The sequence below is a fragment of the Trematomus bernacchii genome, unplaced genomic scaffold (genome assembly GCF_902827165.1).
Source record: "Trematomus bernacchii unplaced genomic scaffold, fTreBer1.1, whole genome shotgun sequence".
NCBI lineage: Eukaryota > Metazoa > Chordata > Actinopteri > Perciformes > Nototheniidae > Trematomus > Trematomus bernacchii.
Window position 1 is genome coordinate 216,592 of NW_022987571.1, and position 13,700 is coordinate 230,291.

Sequence of the window (13,700 nt, forward strand, 5' to 3'; positions counted from 1 at the left end):
TTAAGAACTTTTAAATTATGTGGATATTCCCAGGGATTCTAGTTACAAACGGGCTTGAACCAAATGCCTGTCTCATTAAGGGCAGAAGGAGACTGTGGAGCTCCCTCAGACCACCGTTAGCCTTTGGTGAAGGGAGGATTTCAATGAAGACTTCAGTCACTTTAGACAATTGACTTTTCGCCTGAACAGGGACTTGAACCCTGGACCCTCAGATTAAAAGTCTGATGCTCTAACGACTGAGCTATCCAGGCTTCGAGAAGACCTCCTCCTTGAGTGGACTGAGTGGAATCCCGAAGACTCAGTTCATCATTAGACTTGTTTGTGTAAAGACATCTGTGGCTACATTTAAACAAATGTGTCCCAATAGAGGGGGCCTTAAGAACTTTTAAATAATGTGGATATAAATGCCTGTCTCAGTAAGGGCAGAAGGAGACTGTGGAGCTCCCCAGACCACCGTTAGCCTTTGGTGAAGGGTGGATTTCAATGAAGACTTCAGTCACTTTAGACAATAGACTTTTCGCCTGAACAGGGACTTGAACCCTGGACCCTCAGATTAAAAGTCTGATGCTCTACCGTCTGAACTATCCAGGCTTCAAAAAGACCACCTCCTGGAGGAACCGTTCATGTGAGGTCCAACCGGATTGGAATCCCGAAGACCCTGATTTTCCTGTAGCATTTGAGATAATGACAGATTATCATTAGACCTGTTTGTGTCAGGAACTGATCAAGTGACTCCCAAACTGAGTGGAATCCCGAAGACTACGTTTATCATTATACCTGTTTGTATAACAGATATCTGTGGCTAAGTTTAAATGAAGATATCCCAATTAAGAGGGCCCTAAGAACTTTTAAAGTAACGTGGAAGTTCCCAGGGATTCGAGTTACAAACAGGCTTGAACCAAATGCCTGTCTCATTAAGGGCAGAAGGAGACTGTGGAGCTCCCTCAGCCCACCGTTGCCTTTGGTGCAGTGAGGATTTCAATGAAGATGTCAGTAACATTACTCAATAGACTTTTCGCCTGAACAGGGACTTGAACCCTGGACCCTGAGATTAAAAGTCTGATGCTCTACCGACTGAGCTATCCAGGCTTCGAGAAGACCACCTCCTTGAGTGGACTGAGTGGAATCCCGAAGACTCAGTTCATCATTACACCTGTTTGTGTAAAGACATCTGTGGCTACATTTAAACAAAGGTGTCCGAATAGAGGGGGCCTTAAGAACTTTTAAATAATGTGGATATAAATGCCTGTCTCATTAAGGGCAAAAGGAGACTGTGGAGCTCCCTCAGACTACCGTTAGCCTTTGGTGAAGGGAGGATTTCAATGAAGACTTCAGTCTCTTTACTCAATAGACTTTTCGCCTGAACAGGGACTTGAACCCTGGACCCTCAGATTAAAAGTCTGATGCTCTACCGACTGAGCTATCCAGGCTTTGAGAAGACCACCTCCTTGAGGAACTGATTAAGTGAGTTTCAAACTGAGTGGAATCCGGAAGACTCAGTTCATCATTAGACCTGTTTGTGTCAAGACTTCTGTGGCTAAGTTTAAACGAAGGTGTCCCAATAGAGGGGGCCTTAAGAACTTTTAAATTATGTGGATATTCCCAGGGATTCTAGTTACAAACGGGCTTGAACCAAATGCCTGTCTCATTAAGGGCAGAAGGAGACTGTGGAGCTCCCTCAGACCACCGTTAGCCTTTGGTGAAGGGAGGATTTCAATGAAGACTTCAGTCACTTTAGACAATTGACTTTTCGCCTGAACAGGGACTTGAACCCTGGACCCTCAGATTAAAAGTCTGATGCTCTAACGACTGAGCTATCCAGGCTTCGAGAAGACCTCCTCCTTGAGTGGACTGAGTGGAATCCCGAAGACTCAGTTCATCATTAGACCTGTTTGTGTAAAGACATCTGTGCCAAAACTTAAACGATGGTGTCCGAATAGATGGGGCCTTAAGAACTTTTAAATAATGTGGATATAAATGCCTGTCTCATTAAGGGCAAAAGGAGACTGTGGAGCTCCCTCAGACTACCGTTAGCCTTTGGTGAAGGGAGGATTTCAATGAAGACTTCAGTCTCTTTACTCAATAGACTTTTCGCCTGAACAGGGACTTGAACCCTGGACCCTCAGATTAAAAGTCTGATGCTCTACCGACTGCGCTATCCAGGCTTCGAGAAGACCACCTCCTTGAGTGGACTGAGTGGAATCCCGAAGACTCAGTTCATCATTACACCTGTTTGTGTCAAGACATCTGTGGCTACATTTAACAAATGTGTCCCAATAGAGGGGGCCTTAAGAACTTTTAAATAATGTGGATATAAATGCCTGTCTCAGTAAGGGCAGAAGGAGACTGTGGAGCTCCCCAGACCACCGTTAGCCTTTGGTGAAGGGTGGATTTCAATGAAGACTTCAGTCACTTTAGACAATTGACTTTTCGCCTGAACAGGGACTTGAACCCTGGACCCTCAGATTAAAAGTCTGATGCTCTACCGTCTGAGCTATCCAGGCTTCAAAAAGACCACCTCCTGGAGGAACCGTTCATGTGAGGTCCAACCGGATTGGAATCCCGAAGACCCTGATTTTTCTGTAGCATTTGAGATAATGACAGATTATCATTAGACCTGTTTGTGTCAGGAACTGATCAAGTGACTCCCAAACTGAGTGGAATCCCGAAGACTACGTTTATCATTATACCTGTTTGTATAACAGATATCTGTGGCTATGTTTAAATGAAGATATCCCAATTAAGAGGGCCCTAAGAACTTTTAAAGTAACGTGGAAGTTCCCAGGGATTCGAGTTACAAACAGGCTTGAACCAAATGCCTGTCTCATTAAGGGCAGAAGGAGACTGTGGAGCTCCCTCAGCCCACCGTTGCCTTTGGTGCAGTGAGGATTTCAATGAAGATGTCAGTAACATTACTCAATAGACTTTTCGCCTGAACAGGGACTTGAACCCTGGACCCTCAGATTAAAAGTCTGATGCTCTACCGACTGAGCTATCCAGGCTTCGAGAAGACCACCTCCTTGAGTGGACTGAGTGGAATCCCGAAGACTCAGTTCATCATTACACCTGTTTGTGTAAAGACATCTGTGGCTAAGTTTAAACGAAGGTGTCCCAATAGAGGGGGCCTTAAGAACTTTTAAATAATGTGGATATAAATGCCTGTCTCATTAAGGGCAAAAGGAGACTGTGGAGCTCCCTCAGACTACCGTTAGCCTTTGGTGAAGGGAGGATTTCAATGAAGACTTCAGTCTCTTTACTCAATAGAGTTTTCGCCTGAACAGGGACTTGAACCCTGGACCCTCAGATTAAAAGTCTGATGCTCTACCGACTGAGCTATCCAGGCTTTGAGAAGACCACCTCCTTGAGGAACTGATTAAGTGAGTTTCAAACTGAGTGCAATCCGGAAGACTCAGTTCATCATTAGACCTGTTTGTGTCAAGACTTCTGTGGCTAAGTTTAAACGAAGGTGTCCCAATAGAGGGGGCCTTAAGAACTTTTAAATTATGTGGATATTCCCAGGGATTCTAGTTACAAACAGGGCTTGAACCAAATGCCTGTCTCATTAAGGGCAGAAGGAGACTGTGGAGCTCCCTCAGACCACCGTTAGCCTTTGGTGAAGGGAGGATTTCAATGAAGACTTCAGTCACTTTAGACAATTGACTTTTCGCCTGAACAGGGACTTGAACCCTGGACCCTCAGATTAAAAGTCTGATGCTCTAACGACTGAGCTATCCAGGCTTCGAGAAGACCTCCTCCTTGAGTGGACTGAGTGGAATCCCGAAGACTCAGTTCATCATTAGACCTGTTTGTGTAAAGACATCTGTGCCAAAACTTAAACGATGGTGTCCGAATAGATGGGGCCTTAAGAACTTTTAAATAATGTGGATATAAATGCCTGTCTCATTAAGGGCAGAAGGAGACTGTGGAGCTCCCTCAGACCACCGTTAGCCTTTGGTGAAGGGAGGATTTCAATGAAGACTTCAGTCACTTTAGACAATTGACTTTTCGCCTGAACAGGGACTTGAACCCTGGACCCTCAGATTAAAAGTCTGATGCTCTAACGACTGAGCTATCCAGGCTTCGAGAAGACCTCCTCCTTGAGTGGACTGAGTGGAATCCCGAAGACTCAGTTCATCATTAGACTTGTTTGTGTAAAGACATCTGTGGCTACATTTAAACAAATGTGTCCCAATAGAGGGGGCCTTAAGAACTTTTAAATAATGTGGATATAAATGCCTGTCTCATTAAGGGCAGAAGGAGACTGTGGAGCTCCCCAGACCACCGTTAGCCTTTGGTGAAGGGTGGATTTCAATGAAGACTTCAGTCACTTTAGACAATAGACTTTTCACCTGAACAGGGACTTGAACCCTGGACCCTCAGATTAAAAGTCTGATGCTCTACCGTCTGAACTATCCAGGCTTCAAAAAGACCACCTCCTGGAGGAACAGTTCATGTGAGGTCCAACCGGATTGGAATCCCGAAGACCCTGATTTTCCTGTAGCATTTGAGATAATGACAGATTATCATTAGACCTGTTTGTGTCAGGAACTGATCAAGTGACTCCCAAACTGAGTGGAATCCCGAAGACTACGTTTATCATTATACCTGTTTGTGTAACAGATATCTGTGGCTATGTTTAAATGAAGATATCCCAATTAAGAGGGCCCTAAGAACTTTTAAAGTAACGTGGAAGTTCCCAGGGATTCGAGTTACAAACAGGCTTGAACCAAATGCCTGTCTCATTAAGGGCAGAAGGAGACTGTGGAGCTCCCTCAGCTCACCGTTGCCTTTGGTACAGTGAGGATTTCAATGAAGATGTCAGTAACATTACTCAATAGACTTTTCGCCTGAACAGGGACTTGAACCCTGGACCCTCAGATTAAAAGTCTGATGCTCTACCAACTGAGCTATCCAGGCTTCGAGAAGACCACCTCCTTGAGTGGACTGAGTGAATCCCGAAGACTCAGTTCATCATTAGACCTGTTTGTGTAAAGACATCTGTGGCTAAGTTTAAACAAAGGTGTCCCAATAGAGGGGGCCTTAAGAACTTTTAAATAATGTGGATATAAATGCCTGTCTCATTAAGGGCAAAAGGAGACTGTGGAGCTCCCTCAGACTACCGTTAGCCTTTGGTGAAGGGAGGATTTCAATGAAGACTTCAGTCACTTTAGACAATAGACTTTTCGCCTGAACAGGGACTTGAACCCTGGACCCTCAGATTAAAAGTCTGATGCTCTACCGACTGAGCTATCCAGGCATCAAAAAGACCGCCTCCTGGAGGAACCGTTCATGTGAGGTCCAACCGGATTGGAATCCCGAAGACCCTGATTTTCCTGTAGCATTTGAGATAATGACAGATTATCATTATACCTGTTTGTGTCAGGAACTGATCAAGTGAGTCCCAAACTGAGTGGAATCCCGAAGACTAAGTTTATCATTATACCTGTTTGTATAACAGATATCTGTGGCTAAGTTTAAATGAAGATATCCCAATTAAGAGGGCCCTAAGAACTTTTAAAGTAACGTGGAAGTTCCCAGGGATTCGAGTTACAAACAGGCTTGAACAAAATGCCTGTCTCATTAAGGGCAGAAGGAGACTGTGGAGCTCCCTCAGCCCACCGTTGCCTTTGGTGCAGTGAGGATTTCAATGAAGATGTCAGTAACATTACTCAATAGACTTTTTGCCTGAACAGGGACTTGAACCCTGGACCCTCAGATTAAAAGTCTGATGCTCTACCGACTGAGCTATCCAGGCTTCGAGAAGACCACCTCCTTGAGTGGACTGAGTGGAATCCCGAAGACTCAGTTCATCATTACACCTGTTTGTGTAAAGACATCTGTGGCTAAGTTTAAACGAAGGGTGTCCCAATAGAGGGGGCCTTAAGAACTTTTAAATAATGTGGATATAAATGCCTGTCTCATTAAGGGCAAAAGGAGACTGTGGAGCTCCCTCAGACTACCGTTAGCCTTTGGTGAAGGGAGGATTTCAATGAAGACTTCAGTCTCTTTACTCAATAGACTTTTCGCCTGAACAGGGACTTGAACCCTGGACCCTCAGATTAAAAGTCTGATGCTCTACCGACTGAGCTATCCAGGCTTCGAGAAGACCACCTCCTTGAGGAACTGATTAAGTGAGTTTCAAACTGAGTGGAATCCGGAAGACTCAGTTCATCATTAGACCTGTTTGTGTCAAGACATCTGTGCCTAAGTTTAAACGAAGGTGTCCCAATAGAGGGGGCCTTAAGAACTTTTAAATTAATGTGGATATTCCCAGGGATTCTAGTTACAAACGGGCTTGAAAACCAAATGCCTGTCTCATTAAGGGCAAAAGGAGACTGTGGAGCTCCCTCAGACCACCGTTAGCCTTTGGTGAAGGGAAGGATTTCAATGAAGACTTCAGTCACTTTAGACAATTGACTTTTCGCCTGAACAGGGACTTGAACCCTGGACCCTCAGATTAAAAGTCTGATGCTCTAACGACTGAGCTATCCAGGCTTCGAGAAGACCTCCTCCTTGAGTGGACTGAGTGGAATCCCGAAGACTCAGTTCATCATTAGACCTGTTTGTGTAAAGACATCTGTGCCAAAACTTAAACGATGGTGTCCGAATAGATGGGGCCTTAAGAACTTTTAAATAATGTGGATATAAATGCCTGTCTCATTAAGGGCAAAAGGAGACTGTGGAGCTCCCTCAGACTACCGTTAGCCTTTGGTGAAGGGAGGATTTCAATGAAGACTTTTGTCACTTTAGACAATTGACTTTTCGCCTGAACAGGGACTTGAACCCTGGACCCTCAGATTAAAATTCTGATGCTCTACCGACTGAGCTATCCAGGCTTCGAGAAGACCACCTCCTTGAGGAACTGATTAAGTGAGTTTCAAACTGAGTGGAATCCGGAAGACTCAGTTCATCATTAGACCTGTTTGTGTCAAGACTTCTGTGGCTAAGTTTAAACGAAGGTGTCCCAATAGAGGGGGCCTTAAGAACTTTTAAATAATGTGGATATAAATGCCTGTCTCATTAAGGGCAAAAGGAGACTGTGGAGCTCCCTCAGACTACCGTTAGCCTTTGGTGAAGGGAGGATTTCAATGAAGACTTCAGTCTCTTTACTCAATAGACTTTTCGCCTGAACAGGGACTTGAACCCTGGACCCTCAGATTAAAAGTCTGATGCTCTACCGACTGCGCTATACAGGCTTCGAGAAGACCACCTCCTTGAGTGGACTGAGTGGAATCCCGAAGACTCAGTTCATCATTAGACCTGTTTGTGTCAAGACATCTGTGGCTACATTTAAACAAATGTGTCCCAATAGAGGGGGCCTTAAGAACTTTTAAATAATGTGGATATAAATGCCTGTCTCAGTAAGGGCAGAAGGAGACTGTGGAGCTCCCTCAGACCACCGTTAGCCTTTGGTGAAGGGTGGATTTCAATGAAGACTTCAGTCACTTTAGACAATTGACTTTTCGCCTGAACTGGGACTTGAACCCTGGACCCTCAGATTAAAAGTCTGATGCTCTACCGACTGAGCTATCCAGGCACCACAAAGACCACCTCCTGGAGGAACCGTTCATGTGAGGTCCAACCGGATTGGAATCCCGAAGACCCTGATTTTCCTGTAGCATTTGAGATAATGACAGATTATCATTAGACCTGTTTGTGTCAGGAACTGATCAAGTGACTCCCAAACTGAGTGGAATCCCGAAGACTACGTTTATCATTATACCTGTTTGTATAACAGATATCTGTGGCTAAGTTTAAATGAAGATATCCCAATTAAGAGGGCCCTAAGAACTTTTAAAGTAACGTGGAAGTTCCCAGGGATTCGAGTTACAAACAGGCTTGAACCAAATGCCTGTCTCATTAAGGGCAGAAGGAGACTGTGGAGCTCCCTCAGACCACCGTTAGCCTTTGGTGAAGGGAGGATTTCAATGAAGACTTCAGTCACTTTAGACAATTGACTTTTCGCCTGAACTGGGACTTGAACCCTGGACCCTCAGATTAAAAGTCTGATGCTCTACCGACTGAGCTATCCAGGCATCAAAAAGACCACCTCCTGGAGGAACCATTCATGTGAGGTCCAACCGGATTGGAATCCCGAAGACCCTGATTTTCCTGTAGCATTTGAGATAATGACAGATTATCATTATACCTGTTTGTGTCAGGAACTGATCAAGTGAGTCCCAAACTGAGTGGAATCCCGAAGACTAAGTTTATCATTATACCTGTTTGTATAACAGATATCTGTGGCTAAGTTTAAATGAAGATATCCCAATTAAGAGGGCCCTAAGAACTTTTAAAGTAACGTGGAAGTTCCCAGGGATTCGAGTTACAAACAGGCTTGAACAAAATGCCTGTCTCATTAAGGGCAGAAGGAGACTGTGGAGCTCCCTCAGCCCACCGTTGCCTTTGGTGCAGTGAGGATTTCAATGAAGATGTCAGTAACATTACTCAATAGACTTTTCGCCTGAACAGGGACTTGAACCCTGGACCCTCAGATTAAAAGTCTGATGCTCTACCGACTGAGCTATCCAGGCTTCGAGAAGACCACCTCCTTGAGTGGACTGAGTGGAATCCCGAAGACTCAGTTCATCATTACACCTGTTTGTGTAAAGACATCTGTGGCTAAGTTTAAACGAAGGTGTCCCAATAGAGGGGGCCTTAAGAACTTTTAAATAATGTGGATATAAATGCCTGTCTCATTAAGGGCAAAAGGAGACTGTGGAGCTCCCTCAGACTACCGTTAGCCTTTGGTGAAGGGAGGATTTCAATGAAGACTTCAGTCTCTTTACTCAATAGACTTTTCGCCTGAACAGGGACTTGAACCCTGGACCCTCAGATTAAAAGTCTGATGCTCTACCGACTGAGCTATCCAGGCTTTGAGAAGATCACCTCCTTGAGGAACTGATTAAGTGAGTTTCAAACTGAGTGGAATCCGGAAGACTCAGTTCATCATTAGACCTGTTTGTGTCAAGACTTCTGTGGCTAAGTTTAAACGAAGGTGTCCCAATAGAGGGGGCCTTAAGAACTTTTAAATTATGTGGATATTCCCAGGGATTCTAGTTACAAACGGGCTTGAACCAAATGCCTGTCTCATTAAGGGCAGAAGGAGACTGTGGAGCTCCCTCAGACCACCGTTAGCCTTTGGTGAAGGGAGGATTTCAATGAAGACTTCAGTCACTTTAGACAATTGACTTTTCGCCTGAACAGGGACTTGAACCCTGGACCCTCAGATTAAAAGTCTGATGCTCTAACGACTGAGCTATCCAGGCTTCGAGAAGACCTCCTCCTTGAGTGGACTGAGTGGAATCCCGAAGACTCAGTTCATCATTAGACCTGTTTGTGTAAAGACATCTGTGCCAAAACTTAAACGATGGTGTCCGAATAGATGGGGCCTTAAGAACTTTTAAATAATGTGGATATAAATGCCTGTCTCATTAAGGGCAAAAGGAGACTGTGGAGCTCCCTCAGACCACCGTTAGCCTTTGGTGAAGGGAGGATTTCAATGAAGACTTTTGTCACTTTAGACAATTGACTTTTCGCCTGAACAGGGACTTGAACCCTGGACCCTCAGATTAAAAGTCTGATGCTCTACCGACTGAGCTATCCAGGCTTCGAGAAGACCACCTCCTTGAGGAACTGATTAAGTGAGTTTCAAACTGAGTGGAATCCGGAAGACTCAGTTCATCATTAGACCTGTTTGTGTCAAGACATCTGTGCCAAAACTTAAACGATGGTGTCCGAATAGATGGGGCCTTAAGAACTTTTAAATAATGTGGATATAAATGCCTGTCTCATTAAGGGCAAAAGGAGACTGTGGAGCTCCCTCAGACTACCGTTAGCCTTTGGTGAAGGGAGGATTTCAATGAAGACTTCAGTCTCTTTACTCAAAAGACTTTTCGCCTGAACAGGGACTTGAACCCTGGACCCTCAGATTAAAAGTCTGATGCTCTAACGACTGAGCTATCCAGGCTTCGAGAAGACCTCCTCCTTGAGTGGACTGAGTGGAATCCCGAAGACTCAGTTCATCATTAGACCTGTTTGTGTAAAGACATCTGTGCCAAAACTTAAACGATGGTGTGCGAATAGATGGGGCCTTAAGAACTTTTAAATAATGTGGATATAAATGCCTGTCTCATTAAGGGCAAAAGGAGACTGTGGAGCTCCCTCAGACTACCGTTAGCCTTTGGTGAAGGGAGGATTTCAATGAAGACTTTTGTCACTTTAGACAATTGACTTTTCACCTGAACAGGGACTTGAACCCTGGACCCTCAGATTAAAATTCTGATGCTCTACCGACTGAGCTATCCAGGCTTCGAGAAGACCACCTCCTTGAGGAACTGATTAAGTGAGTTTCAAACTGAGTGGAATCCGGAAGACTCAGTTCATCATTAGACCTGTTTGTGTCAAGACTTCTGTGGCTAAGTTTAAACGAAGGTGTCCCAATAGAGGGGGCCTTAAGAACTTTTAAATAATGTGGATATAAATGCCTGTCTCATTAAGGGCAAAAGGAGACTGTGGAGCTCCCTCAGACTACCGTTAGCCTTTGGTGAAGGGAGGATTTCAATGAAGACTTCAGTCTCTTTACTCAATAGACTTTTCGCCCTGAACAGGGACTTGAACCCTGGACCCTCAGATTAAAAGTCTGATGCTCTACCGACTGCGCTATACAGGCTTCGAGAAGACCACCTCCTTGAGTGGACTGAGTGGAATCCCGAAGACTCAGTTCATCATTAGACCTGTTTGTGTCAAGACATCTGTGGCTACATTTAAACAAATGTGTCCCAATAGAGGGGGCCTTAAGAACTTTTAAATAATGTGGATATAAATGCCTGTCTCAGTAAGGGCAGAAGGAGACTGTGGAGCTCCCTCAGACCACCGTTAGCCTTTGGTGAAGGGTGGATTTCAATGAAGACTTCAGTCACTTTAGACAATTGACTTTTCGCCTGAACTGGGACTTGAACCCTGGACCCTCAGATTAAAAGTCTGATGCTCTACCGACTGAGCTATCCAGGCACCACAAAGACCACCTCCTGGAGGAACCGTTCATGTGAGGTCCAACCGGATTGGAATCCCGAAGACCCTGATTTTCCTGTAGCATTTGAGATAATGACAGATTATCATTATACCTGTTTGTGTCAGGAACTGATCAAGTGAGTCCCAAACTGAGTGGAATCCCGAAGACTAAGTTTATCATTATACCTGTTTGTATAACAGATATCTGTGGCTAAGTTTAAATGAAGATATCCCAATTAAGAGGGCCCTAAGAACTTTTAAAGTAACGTGGAAGTTGCCAGGGATTTGAGTTACAAACAGGCTTGAACCAAATGCCTGTCTCATTAAGGGCAGAAGGAGACTGTGGAGCTCCCTCAGCCCACCGTTGCCTTTGGTGCAGTGAGGATTTCAATGAAGATTTCAGTAACATTACTCAATAGACTTTTCGCCTGAACAGGGACTTGAACCCTGGACCCTCAGATTAAAAGTCTGGTGCTCTACCGACTGAGCTATCCAGGCTTCGAGAAGACCACCTCCTTGAGGAACTGATTAAGTGAGTTTCAAACTGAGTGGAATCCGGAAGACTCAGTTCATCATTAGACCTGTTTGTGTCAAGACTTCTGTGGCTAAGTTTAAACGAAGGTGTCCCAATAGAGGGGGCCTTAAGAACTTTTAAATAATGTGGATATAAATGCCTGTCTCATTAAGGGCAGAAGGAGACTGTGGAGCTCCCTCAGACTACCGTTAGCCTTTGGTGAAGGGAGGATTTCAATGAAGACTTCAGTCTCTTTACTCAATAGACTTTTCACCTGAACAGGGACTTGAACCCTGGACCCTCAGATTAAAAGTCTGATGCTCTACCGACTGCGCTATACAGGCTTCGAGAAGACCACCTCCTTGAGTGGACTGAGTGGAATCCCGAAGACTCAGTTCATCATTACACCTGTTTGTGTCAAGACATCTGTGGCTACATTTAAACAAATGTGTCCCAATAGAGGGGGCCTTAAGAACTTTTAAATAATGTGGATATAAATGCCTGTCTCAGTAAGGGCAGAAGGAGACTGTGGAGCTCCCTCAGACCACCGTTAGCCTTTGGTGAAGGGTGGATTTCAATGAAGACTTCAGTCACTTTAGACAATTGACTTTTCGCCTGAACTGGGACTTGAACCCTGGACCCTCAGATTAAAAGTCTGATGCTCTACCGACTGAGCTATCCAGGCACCACAAAGACCACCTCCTGGAGGAACCGTTCATGTGAGGTCCAACCGGATTGGAATCCCGAAGACCCTGATTTTCCTGTAGCATTTGAGATAATGACAGATTATCATTATACCTGTTTGTGTCAGGAACTGATCAAGTGAGTCCCAAACTGAGTGGAATCCCGAAGACTAAGTTTATCATTATACCTGTTTGTATAACAGATATCTGTGGCTAAGTTTAAATGAAGATATCCCAATTAAGAGGGCCCTAAGAACTTTTAAAGTAACGTGGAAGTTCCCAGGGATTCGAGTTACAAACAGGCTTGAACCAAATGCCTGTCTCATTAAGGGCAGAAGGAGACTGTGGAGCTCCCTCAGACCACCGTTAGCCTTTGGTGAAGGGAGGATTTCAATGAAGACTTCAGTCACTTTAGACAATTGACTTTTCGCCTGAACTGGGACTTGAACCCTGGACCCTCAGATTAAAAGTCTGATGCTCTACCGACTGAGCTATCCAGGCATCACAAAGACCACCTCCTGGAGGAACCGTTCATGTGAGGTCCAACCGGATTGGAATCCCGAAGACCCTGATTTTCCTGTAGCATTTGAGATAATGACAGATTATCATTATACCTGTTTGTGTCAGGAACTGATCAAGTGAGTCCCAAACTGAGTGGAATCCCGAAGACTAAGTTTATCATTATACCTGTTTGTATAACAGATATCTGTGGCTAAGTTTAAATGAAGATATCCCAATTAAGAGGGCCCTAAGAACTTTTAAAGTAACGTGGAAGTTCCCAGGGATTCGAGTTACAAACAGCCTTGAACTAAATGCCTGTCTCATTAAGGGCAGAAGGAGACTATGGAGCTCCCTCAGCCCACCGTTGCCTTTGGTGCAGTGAGGATTTCAATGAAGATGTCAGTAACATTACTCAATAGACTTTTCGCCTGAACAGGGACTTGAACCCTGGACCCTCAGATTAAAAGTCTGATGCTCTACCGACTGAGCTATCCAGGCTTCGAGAAGACCACCTCCTTGAGTGGACTGAGTGGAATCCCGAATACTCAGTTCATCATTACACCTGTTTGTGTAAAGACATCTGTGGCTAAGTTTAAACGAAGGTGTCCCAATAGAGGGGGCCTTAAGAACTTTTAAATAATGTGGATATAAATGCCTGTCTCATTAAGGGCAAAAGGAGACTGTGGAGCTCCCTCAGACCACCATTAGCCTTTGGTGAAGGGAGGATTTCAATGAAGACTTTTGTCACTTTAGACAATTGACTTTTCGCCTGAACAGGGACTTGAACCCTGGACCCTCAGATTAAAATTCTGATGCTCTACCGACTGAGCTATCCAGGCTTCGAGAAGACCACCTCCTTGAGTGGACTGAGTGGAATCCCGAAGACTCAGTTCATCATTACACCTGTTTGTGTAAAGACATCTGTGGCTAAGTTTAAACGAAGGTGTCCCAATAGAGGGGGCCTTAAGAACTTTTAAATAATGTGGATA

The 13,700-nt window shown here is 44.6% G+C and overlaps 27 non-coding genes across 27 annotated transcripts; all 27 read right to left on the reverse strand.

Moving 5' to 3' along the window:
• Nucleotides 1–178: 178 nt before the first annotated feature.
• trnak-uuu lies at nucleotides 179–251 on the reverse strand. Its single transcript has one exon. It is a non-coding gene; the product is annotated as a tRNA-Lys (tRNA).
• Nucleotides 252–1,016: 765 nt separating this feature from the next.
• trnak-uuu lies at nucleotides 1,017–1,089 on the reverse strand. The gene has a single exon. It is a non-coding gene; the product is annotated as a tRNA-Lys (tRNA).
• Nucleotides 1,090–1,357: 268 nt separating this feature from the next.
• On the reverse strand, nucleotides 1,358–1,430 carry trnak-uuu. Its single transcript has one exon. It is a non-coding gene; the product is annotated as a tRNA-Lys (tRNA).
• Nucleotides 1,431–1,751: 321 nt separating this feature from the next.
• Nucleotides 1,752–1,824, reverse strand: trnak-uuu. The gene has a single exon. It is a non-coding gene; the product is annotated as a tRNA-Lys (tRNA).
• A 268-nt stretch (nucleotides 1,825–2,092) lies between these two features.
• Nucleotides 2,093–2,165, reverse strand: trnak-uuu. Its single transcript has one exon. It is a non-coding gene; the product is annotated as a tRNA-Lys (tRNA).
• A 266-nt stretch (nucleotides 2,166–2,431) lies between these two features.
• Nucleotides 2,432–2,504, reverse strand: trnak-uuu. The gene has a single exon. It is a non-coding gene; the product is annotated as a tRNA-Lys (tRNA).
• Nucleotides 2,505–2,929: 425 nt separating this feature from the next.
• Nucleotides 2,930–3,002, reverse strand: trnak-uuu. Its single transcript has one exon. It is a non-coding gene; the product is annotated as a tRNA-Lys (tRNA).
• Nucleotides 3,003–3,270: 268 nt separating this feature from the next.
• On the reverse strand, nucleotides 3,271–3,343 carry trnak-uuu. Its single transcript has one exon. It is a non-coding gene; the product is annotated as a tRNA-Lys (tRNA).
• Nucleotides 3,344–3,665: 322 nt separating this feature from the next.
• Nucleotides 3,666–3,738, reverse strand: trnak-uuu. Its single transcript has one exon. It is a non-coding gene; the product is annotated as a tRNA-Lys (tRNA).
• A 268-nt stretch (nucleotides 3,739–4,006) lies between these two features.
• On the reverse strand, nucleotides 4,007–4,079 carry trnak-uuu. The gene has a single exon. It is a non-coding gene; the product is annotated as a tRNA-Lys (tRNA).
• Nucleotides 4,080–4,844: 765 nt separating this feature from the next.
• On the reverse strand, nucleotides 4,845–4,917 carry trnak-uuu. The gene has a single exon. It is a non-coding gene; the product is annotated as a tRNA-Lys (tRNA).
• A 267-nt stretch (nucleotides 4,918–5,184) lies between these two features.
• Nucleotides 5,185–5,257, reverse strand: trnak-uuu. Its single transcript has one exon. It is a non-coding gene; the product is annotated as a tRNA-Lys (tRNA).
• A 425-nt stretch (nucleotides 5,258–5,682) lies between these two features.
• On the reverse strand, nucleotides 5,683–5,755 carry trnak-uuu. The gene has a single exon. It is a non-coding gene; the product is annotated as a tRNA-Lys (tRNA).
• A 269-nt stretch (nucleotides 5,756–6,024) lies between these two features.
• Nucleotides 6,025–6,097, reverse strand: trnak-uuu. The gene has a single exon. It is a non-coding gene; the product is annotated as a tRNA-Lys (tRNA).
• A 325-nt stretch (nucleotides 6,098–6,422) lies between these two features.
• On the reverse strand, nucleotides 6,423–6,495 carry trnak-uuu. The gene has a single exon. It is a non-coding gene; the product is annotated as a tRNA-Lys (tRNA).
• A 969-nt stretch (nucleotides 6,496–7,464) lies between these two features.
• On the reverse strand, nucleotides 7,465–7,537 carry trnak-uuu. The gene has a single exon. It is a non-coding gene; the product is annotated as a tRNA-Lys (tRNA).
• A 426-nt stretch (nucleotides 7,538–7,963) lies between these two features.
• trnak-uuu lies at nucleotides 7,964–8,036 on the reverse strand. Its single transcript has one exon. It is a non-coding gene; the product is annotated as a tRNA-Lys (tRNA).
• A 425-nt stretch (nucleotides 8,037–8,461) lies between these two features.
• On the reverse strand, nucleotides 8,462–8,534 carry trnak-uuu. Its single transcript has one exon. It is a non-coding gene; the product is annotated as a tRNA-Lys (tRNA).
• Nucleotides 8,535–8,802: 268 nt separating this feature from the next.
• Nucleotides 8,803–8,875, reverse strand: trnak-uuu. Its single transcript has one exon. It is a non-coding gene; the product is annotated as a tRNA-Lys (tRNA).
• Nucleotides 8,876–9,196: 321 nt separating this feature from the next.
• trnak-uuu lies at nucleotides 9,197–9,269 on the reverse strand. The gene has a single exon. It is a non-coding gene; the product is annotated as a tRNA-Lys (tRNA).
• Nucleotides 9,270–9,537: 268 nt separating this feature from the next.
• Nucleotides 9,538–9,610, reverse strand: trnak-uuu. The gene has a single exon. It is a non-coding gene; the product is annotated as a tRNA-Lys (tRNA).
• A 287-nt stretch (nucleotides 9,611–9,897) lies between these two features.
• trnak-uuu lies at nucleotides 9,898–9,970 on the reverse strand. The gene has a single exon. It is a non-coding gene; the product is annotated as a tRNA-Lys (tRNA).
• Nucleotides 9,971–10,940: 970 nt separating this feature from the next.
• trnak-uuu lies at nucleotides 10,941–11,013 on the reverse strand. The gene has a single exon. It is a non-coding gene; the product is annotated as a tRNA-Lys (tRNA).
• Nucleotides 11,014–11,438: 425 nt separating this feature from the next.
• trnak-uuu lies at nucleotides 11,439–11,511 on the reverse strand. Its single transcript has one exon. It is a non-coding gene; the product is annotated as a tRNA-Lys (tRNA).
• A 628-nt stretch (nucleotides 11,512–12,139) lies between these two features.
• Nucleotides 12,140–12,212, reverse strand: trnak-uuu. Its single transcript has one exon. It is a non-coding gene; the product is annotated as a tRNA-Lys (tRNA).
• A 426-nt stretch (nucleotides 12,213–12,638) lies between these two features.
• Nucleotides 12,639–12,711, reverse strand: trnak-uuu. Its single transcript has one exon. It is a non-coding gene; the product is annotated as a tRNA-Lys (tRNA).
• A 425-nt stretch (nucleotides 12,712–13,136) lies between these two features.
• trnak-uuu lies at nucleotides 13,137–13,209 on the reverse strand. Its single transcript has one exon. It is a non-coding gene; the product is annotated as a tRNA-Lys (tRNA).
• Nucleotides 13,210–13,700: the final 491 nt, after the last annotated feature.